The sequence below is a fragment of the Dermochelys coriacea genome, chromosome 2, assembly GCF_009764565.3.
Source record: "Dermochelys coriacea isolate rDerCor1 chromosome 2, rDerCor1.pri.v4, whole genome shotgun sequence".
Lineage (NCBI taxonomy): Eukaryota > Metazoa > Chordata > Testudines > Dermochelyidae > Dermochelys > Dermochelys coriacea.
The window spans coordinates 7,506,954-7,520,951 of record NC_050069.1 but is presented as its reverse complement, the minus strand read 5'-3'; the positions used below and the strand labels follow the sequence as shown (position 1 = coordinate 7,520,951).

The window sequence follows — 13,998 nt, the reverse complement described above, 5'->3', positions numbered from 1 at the left end:
GTTGAATCGGAGATAGTTCACCTTCCAATGACTTCATAAATATCTGCTTCAATTACCTTTGGTAAATGAAATAGCCAAACAATCATTCATTTTCAGATATAGTTATAAAAACTAATCTGAAAAGTTTTCAAAATGAATCACTTTAAAAATGTATAGTGTGTACCTTCTAAAAATGAAACCTACATCTGTCTCTGAGTCTAGAAGAATATGTATTAAGGTTATAACAACCAAAAAGAATGCATTTTTATGTAGAAATCCATGATTAAATCAAGTCTTCCTGACTAGTGATTTAAATCATGATTTAAATCAAATCCACCCTGGAAAAGATCTAGTGATCTAATCACTAAAAAGTCTAGTCACTAAAAGCAGCAGCGAGTTCAAGGATGTGTACAGGCCCTGAGATCTAGCCAGAAAGAAGTAATTAGAACCCCTGGTGTTTCATTGCCCAGTCCTGTTACCACTGAATTCAATGGTAATACACTCAAATGGACTTCATCATAACCCTTGAGGGCTCTAGGGCAGTGGGGATGCTGAGATGCAGAGGAAATACCATCCAGTTCCTCTAGGCTGGAAGGAGAGTGGCTTTGGGTAGCACAAGAGAGGGCAGAGGGGGAAGACAATGGTCTGATCTTCAAGGGAAGGCACAGGGGCCAAAACAAGTAATCTCAAATAGTGCATTTGCTAAGACTAACTGGCATTAGCAGCTCCCCAAGGCAGCCTGCCAATCTGCACATGGTCATGGGAGCAGCACTGCCAGGATACCCCCAGGTAACTTTAGGGCAAACCTGTTTGGCTTCTCTCCCTTGGCACTGTCTAATGCTTCCCCTGTGACCTCCATGGCTTGCCTGTGTGTAGGGGGGGGGCAGTTGTTTTTCTTTCTGGCTTCGTACAGTAGGATCCTGTTTATGCGGAAGCACCGGAAAAGCAAATTTGAAGCTAGCAAACTCCTGCTGCTGACAAAAGGAGTGGAAGGGCTCCTCTCTGTGTGCAACTCATGCAAACATCACATTATAACCACAGCCCATGCACGGTTGGAGGGGGGAGGACACAAGCAGCACCAGGACATTCCCTTTTAAATGGCAACAGTCTCACTCTGCCTTCCGACTAGAGACAGCTTAACACTTCTGATTATCACAGGGAGGAAACAGTCTCTCTGGCAAGAGTTTTCCTCCAAAATTCCATGGTCAGGGGCCTTAACATTGCTCAGTTTGCCATCCTGAACTGATGTGATGCAAACAGCTGCCCCACACCTCAAACCTGCACTTCACCACAACGCTCCTCCAATCACTCTGCTTTGCTTTTCACCAGCAGCCTGCCCGTTGCACTATAGTGCTCATCAACACACTCCATTTTCCTGATTGCTGGTTATTGATGGATGGCTATCACCATCACACACAAATATAAGAGCAATCCCGGCTTCCAGAAGCCTAGTTACTCTTTGCAAAAGCCCTTCTGAACCCCATTTTGACCACCTCAAGTTCTAAACTAAAACTACCAGACACACAGACTTTTCCCCTCTGGTTCATCATTCCCACGAGTGAAACCTGCCCCCAGTTATCAGTTCCTTTTGGCACGCACACACTTCTCAGAGATTCCACAACAAAGACTTACTTGGGGTAAAAATAAACAAAAAGTTTATTTAACAGAAATATCACAGACTCAAAGATGAACAGTAAGGAAAAGGAGAGACATACAAGTTACACAGAAAATAAACAAAGGTCCAGCTTCAGGTTTTCCACATCTCTATTAGCTAAATGCTCTTTTCTAATACAAGTTACCTATTGTCTCTGAACAGTTCCTCAGTGTACCTCTATCATAGAGGAGATCCAGCGTTTCAGGGACATCCCGCCTAGATACTAGTCCTTGATTTCTGGATAAAAATCCTCAGCCACAAGCCTACTTTTAAAAAGCCTCCCCCACCCTTCTCCCCCCCACCTGCCCCCCGGCATGGGGACTCGTGGTTGTTCGCAGTGGAGGAAACTCCCTCTTTTCTTCATTTTCCAAGATCGGGGTTTTCTTTTCAGTTTCAATGTCTTTCCATTAACTCAAATGTCTATCATTTGTCTTTTCCTAGGTTGTACAATTAGGGTTGCCAACTTAGTAATATTTAAAAAACTGACACTCCAGCAGGAGTGCCAGAATCTCCCCTGGCCGCCTCTTTCCCTGAGGTCCTACCCCACTCTACCTCTTACTCCAAGACCCTGCCCCCGTCCATTCTTCTTCTCCCCTCCACCTCATCGCTCGTTCGCTGCTTTTCCCCTTCTGCCTCTCCCCCCCCCCCCCCGCACACCGCCCAGGAGGGACTCGCCTGCGGAGCCGGGACTGGGAGCTGCAGCCACCCAATGCAGGTAGGAGGTGCCCCAGCTGAGTAGGGGCTGGTGCGGGTGATGAACCAGCACCTCCCCGCATCCCCTATCCACAGTAATTGAACTTTGGGTGTCCGGTCAGTAGATCTGACTGGGCACTGTCAGGTCCCCTTTTCAACTGGACTTTCCAGTCAAAACCTGAGCACTTGGCCACTCTATGTACAATGCTAGGTGGTTGGAGCTAGCCTCATCTGGCTGGGGAGGCAGTCCCTCCCTGCTTGGCTGACTACCTCCCTGTTGTAAGGTGGAGCTGAATATTGCAGCACGAAATTATGAGCTCAGCTTTATGTCAACACAAATACATCAATTCATAACCACAGACTATGCACATATCTCACAATGATTATCAAGTTCAGACACTACAAGCTTTCACAATAGATCTTACCCAACATATTTTTATACTACAATAACACTGTATATGACCAGCTGGTCCAATTGCTTATTCTTTGGAGGTTTGCACCCCCAGCCCAAGCTCCCCTTGGAGTGTCTGGACCCAGATTGTCCTCAGCTATGAAAGCATACAGTGCTATGGGCTCTGAGAAGAATCAAATGGAGGTGGAAAGAGGTGTGTTGTGTTCCGCTGGCTGTTTTATTTGATTCATTTTTGTTATTTATGGCCAGGGTGCCTAGTCCCTTCGACAGATGGGATTTTTAGCGTTTTCTTTCTTTCTTTCTCTTTTTCTGGTATAATTCTAACAAAAATACATACATTAAAGAAATATAAATGCTAAATGTTATTCTATATCCAGCTCATTTAATCTAAGAGGCCCTGATTTATTATTATTCTTTGGTTTAGTCTTGTTTGTTCTAGTGAATTAATACGACATATAGGGCAGGATTTCAGATCTGATAGGATATTTTTCCTCCCATTCTGCACTTTTAAACATGATTTGTTTGTTTGACAGTTTTTTTCAAACCTTTACAAAAATGTCATTTTACAATGAATGAATAAATAGCAATGAAGAAAACTCTGTAATGGAATTAGGATATGCTCCAAAACACTTGTAATTCAAATATCTTATTGCACCCTTCTCTTTTGTTATATTACCAAATATATATATATATATATATATATATATATATATATATATATATATATATATATATATATATATATGAAGACGTCCAGATCTATAGAAGCAGAAAAAAAAATTCAGGAAAATTACAGCTACAAGCTGTACTGAAGAAAAGTGTTTTTATTGGAAAATGAAACTGAAAACTCAAGAATGAAATGAAAAGCGTGAAATAGCATGTACAGTAAGCAAAACAGCAGAAAACGTAATGGTGAATAAAGGAAATTTGACAAAAAAAATAGGCATTGGTGAACGGAAGGGAAGGGAAGGGGAGACACAAGAATAAATCAGACAATCAATCAGATTCAAGAGTGGTTTGCATCATTTATGAGCATGTTTGCTTTGCATTCTAGTCTCTCTACAGTACCCATCCCCATATATTGGAGCTCCCTCGTGGTTCTGGTAATTTTCCCTCCTCTGTAGGACCACAAATGAGAGAGAGAATTCCTGGCACAGATGATAGCTCATGTAGAGAGCCACCCAGTGGTTAATGTGTATTACGTGTCCCTCTCTTTGCCTGATCCACAGAAAAAGTGAGTCTGTCCCAGTCCCAGCTTCTGAGCCTGACTCTTTAGCTTAAGCTGTAGAAACTCCGCCAAGATAATAGCCACCATATATGCACATAGGCAGCTTGAACTAGTGGACAGTGCATCAGAGTCGGAGTTATAATCATTGTTCTGCCACTTCCCTACCATGTGACATTAGTCACTTACACTCTCTGTACTCTTCCCCCTCCTACCTTTTCTCTGTCTTGTCTATTTAGACTGCAAGCTCTTCAAGCCAGGGACAGTCTCTTACTCAACAGTGCCTCGCACAATGGGATTTTCAAATGTGACCTCTTGTTTTAGCTTTAAACACACAGACCGAAATTCTCAAAAACGGGAGCCTACCGCTTATCTCCTCAACCCACATTTAGGCTCCTATATACGTAGCCTGGCTTTCAGAAGCAAAGAGCCTCCAGCAGCTCTCATTAAAAGACAATGAAAGCTACCACTTATTATATAGATTCCAATTGAGGAGCCTAACTTTAAGACCCCGGGGTCTCATTTTCATGAGTGCTGAGAATTCCGAGCTGAAAGTCATTACCTCGCCATGCCTCGGTTTACTCATCATTTACATGAGGATACAAACAACCACCTTAAGGGGTGTTGTAAGAATTCAGTAGGAAGTGCTTTGAGATCCTTAGATGATAGATGTAGAGTGTTATTCATATGAAATCGTCTCCCTGTGTAGCCAGAGTCCTGCATCCTCCTTAGGTGCAGTCATGGTTCTTGCTCTACTACTACCATGTGACGGGCCTATGATTAGCCTATGATGGTTCCTAGTTAAATGCATTTGGATTGCTGATTTAATAGCTGGAAATAGAGAAGACTGAGAGGTGACTTGATCGCTGTGTACAGGTACTTACACATGAAAAAGAGATGCAATGGTGGAGAGCCGTTCAACCATGCTGACAAAGGCATATCGAGATCTAACGGCTGGAAACTGACGTTAGACAAATTCAGCCTTGCAGTAAGATGCAATTTCCTAGCCGCGAGGGCAATTAAACAGTTTACCAAGAGGGTAGTAGACTTGCAGTCATTTAAAATGAGATTAGACATCTTTCTAAAAGATATACTTTCAATCCAGCTTCAATCTGCATGTTCTGGTGGTCAGAGTACATGATCATGGTAGTCCCTTCTGGCCTTACAGTCTATGAATTTACTCTCAGACTACAACTGCCTCGGATAATAAATACTCTCGGGTAATGCTCAAAGGCTAATACAGCCAATGGAAGAATAAGGAAATATTCCATTTTCTGAGGAAGTAAAATATATTCAGAGGAGGGAAAATTACCCGAACCAATCGGGAGTTCCAAGATGGGGATGGGTACCGTAGATAGACTAGAATGCCAAGCAAACATGCTCATAAATGATGCAAACCACTTTTGAATCTGATTGATTGAACTGATTCAAGAGACATATCCTATTCTGATTCTGGAACTCAAACAATGGCAAGATCTCAGCTTCAGATGAATTATTCTCCCCATCCAAGAAGAGAAACAAAACATTCATCCAGGCAGCAAGCTTTTCAGTAGAAGTATTACCATCTGTTGCTCTTTCACTTACATTGTGGAAATGACTGCAGTCACTGAGAGTGTCTAGGAGTACAGATCCATAGCACATTATATACCTCCCAAGGCTCATAACGCTTTAAAATCACTGATTAGAAAGTCAAGTCTGGATGATCTAGGATGGCTAGTTAATCCCAAAGAGAAGGACTCTTTTTCTAAACCCTCACTATAGAGAATATTGTCTCATCAGATCATGTCTAATTTTACTTGGAAAACCCTTAAAGAGAAATCTACTATGGGAAGATGGAAAACACTACCTTTAAATTAAATATAGAATTTTTTGTTTGTTTTCTTTCAAATCTGAACCCAAATCTCCTTTTCCAGACATAAAAGAAGCCACAAAAGCAACAATGAGAGAGACTGTTATCAGGCAGGGGATCCTTCAAAACAATATATATGATGCCCAAGTCATAGGCCATGAAATGAAATGAAATAAAACATTGGAATTGAAGCAGAGTTTAATTAGCGTAACTCCAAACATAAAATTAAGCAATTAAACCAAAATATTCCATGAATTTTAAAGAGCCTGGGGCTAAACTGGGATATACATACTCATCATGTTAAGTTCTACTTTATTCCTTGTATAGTTTCCTTTACTTCCATGAGACCGCTCAAGGAATAAGGTGTGCTCTGTGTAAACAAAGGCAGCACAATTTGGCCCATAATTATTAAATACTCATGAGGAAAAAAAGAATATTGCTGCTACTTAATCTGAGTATTATAAACAGTTACATCAATTAGATTCTGCGGGGTATTGTCTATATCACAGGTGCTGTAAGTAAATGCTTTTATTGTAAAACAAAGTATGTACAAGCTACAAAGGGGATGGATAGGCCCATTTTAAATAGGTCTAAAATAAATACATGCTTCTATTCCATTATTGTGAGGGGTTGTTTCAAAACACATTTTCAAAGTCAATTCAAAAAGTTTTAAGATTGCTGTTCTCTGTGGATAAAATTAAGCCATAAGAGAAGTGAAGGCTAAAAAAAGAATGCTGGTCCAGATGGATTCCCTGCTGAATTCTATAAAATATTTACATTTCTTCTGTCGCCAAAACTTATGCTTCTTTTTGAGGAGATGGAAGCCAAAGATTCTACCTGTTCCCTGCCCCAAAGAAGCAATGCAATTTGCTGGAAAAATCTTACAGATAACCTTGTATTTGAAATTATTATAGGACACTCTCACTGATCAACATTGATTCCAAAATACTTTTGAAACATAGTTCAGTTGCTACTCCCCCACTTTATTTAGTCCCCAAATTATTCCTCACCTAGCTTCCAGGGGCAAGAATTTTCAATTAAAATAGATTTTGTTCAGATAAACTCAAGATGTCTAATGTCACTCACGCAGAGAATGAACAGACCATTTATGTAGCCGTGCTGTCTTTAGGGGACAAAACATATGTGACAATATGTAATAGGATTATAACATCCATGTTTTTCATTGGTTTGGGGTTAGCCAAAGATTTGTCAATTACTTTCTTATATGAAGTTACTTTTGCCAGACTCTTGATCGGTGGAGTCTGATCTCATTCAGCCTCTGTTCACAGATAGACCAGGCAGAGGTGTTGTTTTTCATTTCATTTGTTAGTTTTGGTCCTGATTCTGCCATTCCAACTCACCCTGAGTAGTACCTTATTCTGCAAGTAATCCCAGTAGTTCCAGTGGGACTCATGTAGAAAGATGCTGCTTAACATCAGTAACACTGTCAGAACCCAGCCCCTTACTTGTAGAACCTGCATCTACCGCTATTTAGTGACTGATATATATGGATTTATCCAGACAGTCCTGCAGTAAAGACAGTGGAACTCAAGAAAGGCGAGTTCAATTTGTGGATCCTCCACAAACTTCCTGTTTGTGAATGTCGGCAAGTCCATTCATTTCTCTGTGCCCCCCTCCCACATTTTGTTGGGCCTGCATCGTTACATTGTAAGCTGTTCAAGGCAAAGATTGTCTCTTGCTATGTGTTTCTCTGTTGGGGTCTCCAGGCATTACAGTAATTCCAATAATAATAATTTAACTCTCTCAAACAGGCCTGCTGTAATATCTCAGGTTACTGGGTTAACAGGACAAAAACTGAAGCTTTCCATCCTATTTGATTCCGCTTCACAGCCCATCACCCTGTGAGAAGGGAGTTTATAACACATTAAGTATTCAATTTTTATCTGACTGTGACTCAACTGATCAATTTAGCATTATGCTTCTTAAAAGCAAAATAAAAGATGCAGTAACTAAGTGGACTCCATTGGATGTTCTCTGGTCAGAGCTATTAGAGACCACAGTTAATTTACAATTAGTACGTTGCCCCTTCCTTTCCCTTCACCCTTTCAGAAATGTCTCTCAGCAAGTTTCTACGACCATCAGTCGTATTTAAAGGTATCGGAAAAACACTCCTCCATGAGTATATGGGCAGGGTGGATTTATCTCATATTTCAGTTCTCAAGGAATTTATTGCGACACAAGTAGTACAATGATTGAAGAATGACATAGATGTCTCTACTGGCTAAACATGGAAAGACAGAGTTACTCATTCTCCCATTATACCATACACTGTCTCCCTTCCCTCCGTTTTAGAATTGCATCCTATTCCCCGTGCAACTGTAAAGGACTTTAGATGGAGGAGCAGCCTACTCAACCATCAAGGATCTCATCCTTTATGATCTTCCTTAGAGTCAAGGCCTTGCTTTCTATGAAGCAACTTAGACCTAAATCATGGACCTAAATCAGGAAACTGAATTCCATGGAACGTTGTGCTAATGCTAACAAGGCACGAAATCATTCAGTGCTCTGTGCAGCTCCTGGAGGAAGCAAGAGCACAGGCCTGAACCACTCTCTGAGGAGGACCAGAGGAGTAGTAGCCACCCAGGGTTCAAAAGCTACATTCAGCAGTGCCTCATGCCTTCCCTAACGGCACAGTCCCAAAAGCACTGCAGCAGCTCTCAGTGACTCTGCCAGCTTCAATACCCTCTGCCTTTCGAGGTAGCTGTGTCCCACCCATTCCCCCAGCCACTGTGGATGGAACTCCTGGAATAGCGGAAGGACAAGCTTAAAATGGCCACTGTAAAGGAAAAATCTAATTTATATGGCAAACACCGATATATGGCAATTAATTTGATCTTTGACTATTAGCAGTAAATATGTCCAATGGCCTGTGATGGGATGTTAGATAGGGTGGGATCTGAGTTACTGCAGAGAATTCTTTCCTGGGTGTCTGGCTGGTGAGTGTTGCCCACATGCTCAGGGTTCAGCTGATCGCCATATTTGGGGTCGGGAAGGAATTTTCCTCCAGGGCAGATTGGAAGAGGCCCTGGAGGTTTTTCGCCTTCCCCTGCAGCGTGGGGCACGGGTCACTTGTTGGAGGATTCTCTGCACCTTGGAGTCTTTAAACCACGATTTGAGGACTTCAATAGCTCAGACGTAGGTTAGGGGTTTGTTACAGGAGTGGGTGGGTGAGATTTTGTGGCCTGCATTGTGCAGAAGGTCAGAGGAGACTCTTAAGGGCAGAAGAGACCATTCTGATCATCTAGTCTGACCGCCTGCACAACACAGGCCACAGAATCTCACCCACCCACTCCTGCGATAAACCTCTCACCTATGTATGGTCCCTTCTGACCTTAAAGTCTATGATTCTACATGCACACAACATCTGGACAAAACAGTAGAGGTTGAGGATTTCATCTGAAGAAGCTGGCGTGTGGATATGGGCTTGTGCCAGAAAGGAAGAGGCTATGGTAGCAGGTAATGTAAGTGTGTGATCATTGGCAGAATGAAATGTCACTTATAGGAATGTTCATGTTGCGGTTGGACCTGTGTCTACCTCCAAGCCTCACTTACTCATTTGCAATACGTCATGGTGAGCTCAAGATGCACAAAGCTGGTCTATCCATTAATGACTCTTGCTGGTTGGCTAACAGGCAACGCATTTTATTCACACCTTGTTTCAAGGTCTCCATGAACCAATTATTTTGGTACCAACTAACTAATAACCCAACTAAAACCAGTTTGTAAAATTATTAGATGACATGCTATAATCAGAAAATATAGCTGAGTATGCAAACGTTTATCAACAGAAAACTCTCAAATGCAGTGACCACCATTAAAAAACTTGCCAATTACCACCTATGTTATTTTACTGTGGCCAAGTACATCTTATATGCAATATATAATGGCAATCACCGGTATGTATTAACCTTCAACATTAAAATAAGCTTTCAAGATCAGAAGGGTGACTGCACAGCTTCATATTATAGACCACTGAATTTATTCACTTCTTGATTGAACAATTTAAGAGTGGTTTTCAAGCGTGACAAGATGGAATAGCTTTTAAACATTAGGAATCCTATAACTTAATATCTCCTTTAATATCATTTCTCACGTTCCATTCATTATCAGTGGCTTCTTAGTTTGGTATCTTTCCTATCTTGGTATCTTTCTTTTTAATTTGATTTTTGTGCCTATATCTTGTTTAAAATTGAGTTAAGCTTTTAAGATCGAACAACAAACCCTCCACCATGTCTCTGTGTTGGACAAGGCAATGCGAGGCCTGAAGAAAATAAGAGTTTTCAGACTTCCATGTGTAATACACTTATAAAGTGTGTGTTACATCCTCTGTTAAGGTATGTGTGATGCTCCCCAGGGGTACCCAGATGTGGCGAGGTGCCTCACAACTCTGCCTTAGCGTGAAGCAGTCTTATCCATGCCTGCTGTGGATCAGCTCCCTGAAACCACCAGCCTCTAGCAGCAAAAGCTCTGCCTTCCAGGCCTCCACAGGCTTTGTTCTCTCTGTACAGTCTAGTGAAAGGCACAAACCAAGCCTCGAGTCCTCCCAGCGTTCCCTGCCGTGTGCAACCCCTTATCCATTGGACACTGTCAGAATTACCAGGCCTGCTGTACTCAAAGCAACAGTACACGCCAGCTTGTAAGATTCACTCAGGACCATCACCTTGCTTAACACCACAGCTCTTAGATATATTTATAGTGAAAGCAAAAATAATTGTGTTATCAAAGCGCAGAGATTCAAATAATAGTGAGGAAGGATACTGGAGACAAATGGTTACATATAAAACAAAATCATAACATGCTTGCTAGAGACTAAACTTAACTCACAGGTTAACCTCTTGCCTAAAGAAGCTTGTTTCACCCAAAGTTCTCTCCAGTGTTTTCATTAAAACCTGGTTGAGACCCTTCTTTCATGAAGTAAACTCACTGCCTGTTCACTTCCTCGGTAAAGGATGACAGGGTGTCTTTTCTGTTCCCTAAATATACTAGAACAAATCTTTGAGGTGAACCTCAACATAGCTAGCCCCCCCACACACACTTTGCTGTTTGCTTTTCCTGTTACTTCTCTCTCTGTGAAATTTTTACAAATCTTTACTAGCATTAAGTCCAGACTGGTGAGAGGAGACCCACTGTGAATTATACAATACTTAATTTATATGTAAACAGCCAGCTAGATAAACATGTCCTGTCTGACAGAAAACCTGTTTTTCACCTTAGCTGGTGACAAGTCCCTGGCCACACACTTTCAGAACACATTTGCAATGTATATACATAACTCCTTACACAACCTCCATACATGTTTTGCCACAATACTGATGGCACCACCTTTTATCTGAGATCTCCCATGATGGTCTTTTGGTGAATATCAGACTCAGAAGAGTCCTGTGACCCCTTATGCACTGTCTCTGTGCCCCTTGCTAGTTGGCACCAACAGGTTCCTGGGTCCCAGTATGTCTTCACGGAAGAGTTTACCCAGGCTCTTACCCAGCTTTTAGCCCAAACTCGCTTCTGTCCACACACAAAAAACCCTTAAAAACCTGGATGTATAGGGGTTTTGAACCCAGGTCTGCTTGCCAAGCTACGGGTATAGGTTAGAACTTGGGTTTTGCTATAAAGTGGGCTCTAACCCACCTACTTTGCAGCCTGGATATAGCTGAAGGGTTACGGAGCTCAGGTTTTGATAGTCCTCCGATGTTATCCCACAACCCCTGAGGGCTGTATTTCCCAACCCTTCGACCTACTCGCTTCCCACTCGCCTCCTCGGCACTGGAAGCCATCTGCTAATGGCTAGTCCATATAAAGTATAATAGCCTACACTACTCCTGCCAGCTAATTTACCTCCTTTAAGCTCAGTGATAGTTCAAAGTCTGTGCTTTGCTGCTAAGGATTCAAATTTTGATCACAAATTGTGTAAAGTTTGTTGCACACAGAAAAAAACAAATGGATCTTAAACAAAAATCTATCCTTCTGCAGTTTATGGGGCCACCGTTTTCCTTATCCGATTATCCTTCCCTGGCTATGTGCCCATTTGGGGGGGGAAATAGGAGACCTCATAAAGATGCTCTTAATTTTTCCTTTTACTCCCCACTAAAAACGCCTTATGCATTCTTTATTTCAACTCCATATTTGTGCATCTCCTTTCCTGTGTCACCCACCCCTACCCTAGAGGATGAAAACTAAAAGAATTTTAAGCATATAATTGATGTTGCAGCTTTTCAGAAATTTATATTTTGCATTTCACTTAGCATGGACATTGAAACTAGCCTAACCTTTTTCAGCTTTGCTATTGTCTGTCTGTCTCATTCCCTAGATCTGCCGCACTAGCACAATACTATTGTGTTTGTGGGTTTTCCCTCGTCCACAAGCGCCCAAGGAAAAAAGTGAGGGAGGGGGTTTGTGTTTTTCTGTTATTGTTTTATTTATACATATTCAGATTTTGTAACTTTAAAAGAAATTGAGCCTAACCTAAGCTGACAGCATCCTTTCACACACATTCAGATTTTTTTTTGGATATCAACATAAGGAAGGATATGTTATTGCCTTACATTGCAGAAGAAAAGGCTGTCATTTCGAAGGCCCCAATCCTGTAATGAACTGAACATAAATACAGGAGTCTCACCTGCACACCACTCACTGCATGATCGAGGCGTAAGAAACTATGAAGAGGAAAGACTGCCCTGTGGTTTACAGGCTAGTTCAGAGAAGCTCCACCATAGACTTCCTGTGGGACTGTGGGTAAGTTCCAACTTCCTTAGGCCTCCATTTATCTATAAAATAGAGATAGTAATACTTCCCTCTCTCTCACTCTCTCTCTCTCTCCCCCTCTCAAAGGGGCTTGTCAGATTTCTTCAGCTGATTTAATAATTCTTTAATATTTGTAAAGCACTATGAGATTTTCTGATACAAGGTGCTACAATCAGGCAGAAACTAGGCAAGAGGTATCCCTGTCGCATCAAATTGCTTCATAGGTTAAGATCGAGTTTACAAAACAGAGCCTTCTTTAGTCTACGATCCCTCATAATTAGGCTTGGCAGAATTTGTATTTTTTTAAATAATTTTGGTGGATAATATTATTTATTTTAAGCATTTTTTTCTATTTTTATCCATTTAAATTTTCACAGTTGCAAGAAATTATATGGCAGTGTCAGATAATTATTTCATGACAGTGTCTAATAAGTTTTCAGGAAGCATATTTTTTTAAGTTTCCCTCTCTGTACATTTCAATTTTCATCAGTGGAAAATTGTTTTCATCATTTACCGACGCTCACTGATAAAAATCGAATCCTTCCACCTTCTAAGCTTACTCACAACGCAAGACTTGCACTCTACTGTGCTTGGTTCCTTAGATGACAGATTCCATTCCCCTTCTGTCCCAAAGGGAATTTGTATTTACCATTTGCCAACAAAGATCTAATTCTGGATTTCTGGCTGTGAGCATCTGTCCATCCATTAGAGACTGAACTGAACATTCATCTGACAACAAACCTGCTGTTTTCTCTCTCAAGAGGGCAGGCTTTTACGAAGTAAATTGGAGACAAACCTGATGCAATAAGAGAAGTCCGGGGGGGGGGCAGGAAAGAGGGTGCAAACAAAAGCTATGCAGGATGCAGTCTGTATTTTTTTTAAATTAAAGGTTTTTTTAAGCGAACTGAAGCTCTGGTGAGAGATGCTCCACCAACAGGCCTGCAAACCAAAATGCTGGAAGACTGTTTATCCAAGGGACAGCAAAGGCAGAGGAATTTCAGCTACCCCCACTCTGTGTCTCTTGCCATTGTGACTCAACTCAGAGGCAGGAACCCCTTTCCAGGACTGAGAAGGGAATTCAGCCTCTGTAAGTGATTCAGTCCAGACCTTTTCAGCCAAAGCTGGCAATAAAGGTTTCAATCATGAGGGTGCTTTGTTTGGTGTACACATCTGCAGGCTGGTTGAATTTTAAAAGAAAGTTTTAAGTGGTGCATAGGATTTGCTCTGGCCCTCTGCTAGGGATGCCAACTTTTTAATCACACATAAACGAGCACCCCTGCCCCACCCCTTCCCTGAGGCCCCAGGGTGTGGTCTCTGGAAGAGAGTTTGGGTGCAGGAGGGGGCTCCGGGCTGCGGCAGGGGTTGCAGTGCAGGAGGGGGTTCGGGATGCAGGATCCCGCCGGCACTTACCATGACTTCCAGGA

The 13,998-nt window shown here is 41.8% G+C and overlaps 1 protein-coding gene across 12 annotated transcripts in view; it reads right to left on the bottom strand.

Annotated features, from left to right (window-relative positions):
• Positions 1–13,998, bottom strand: part of TSNARE1 (t-SNARE domain containing 1) — a 688,236-nt gene that overhangs the window by 528,069 nt on the left and 146,169 nt on the right. The window lies entirely within an intron of this gene.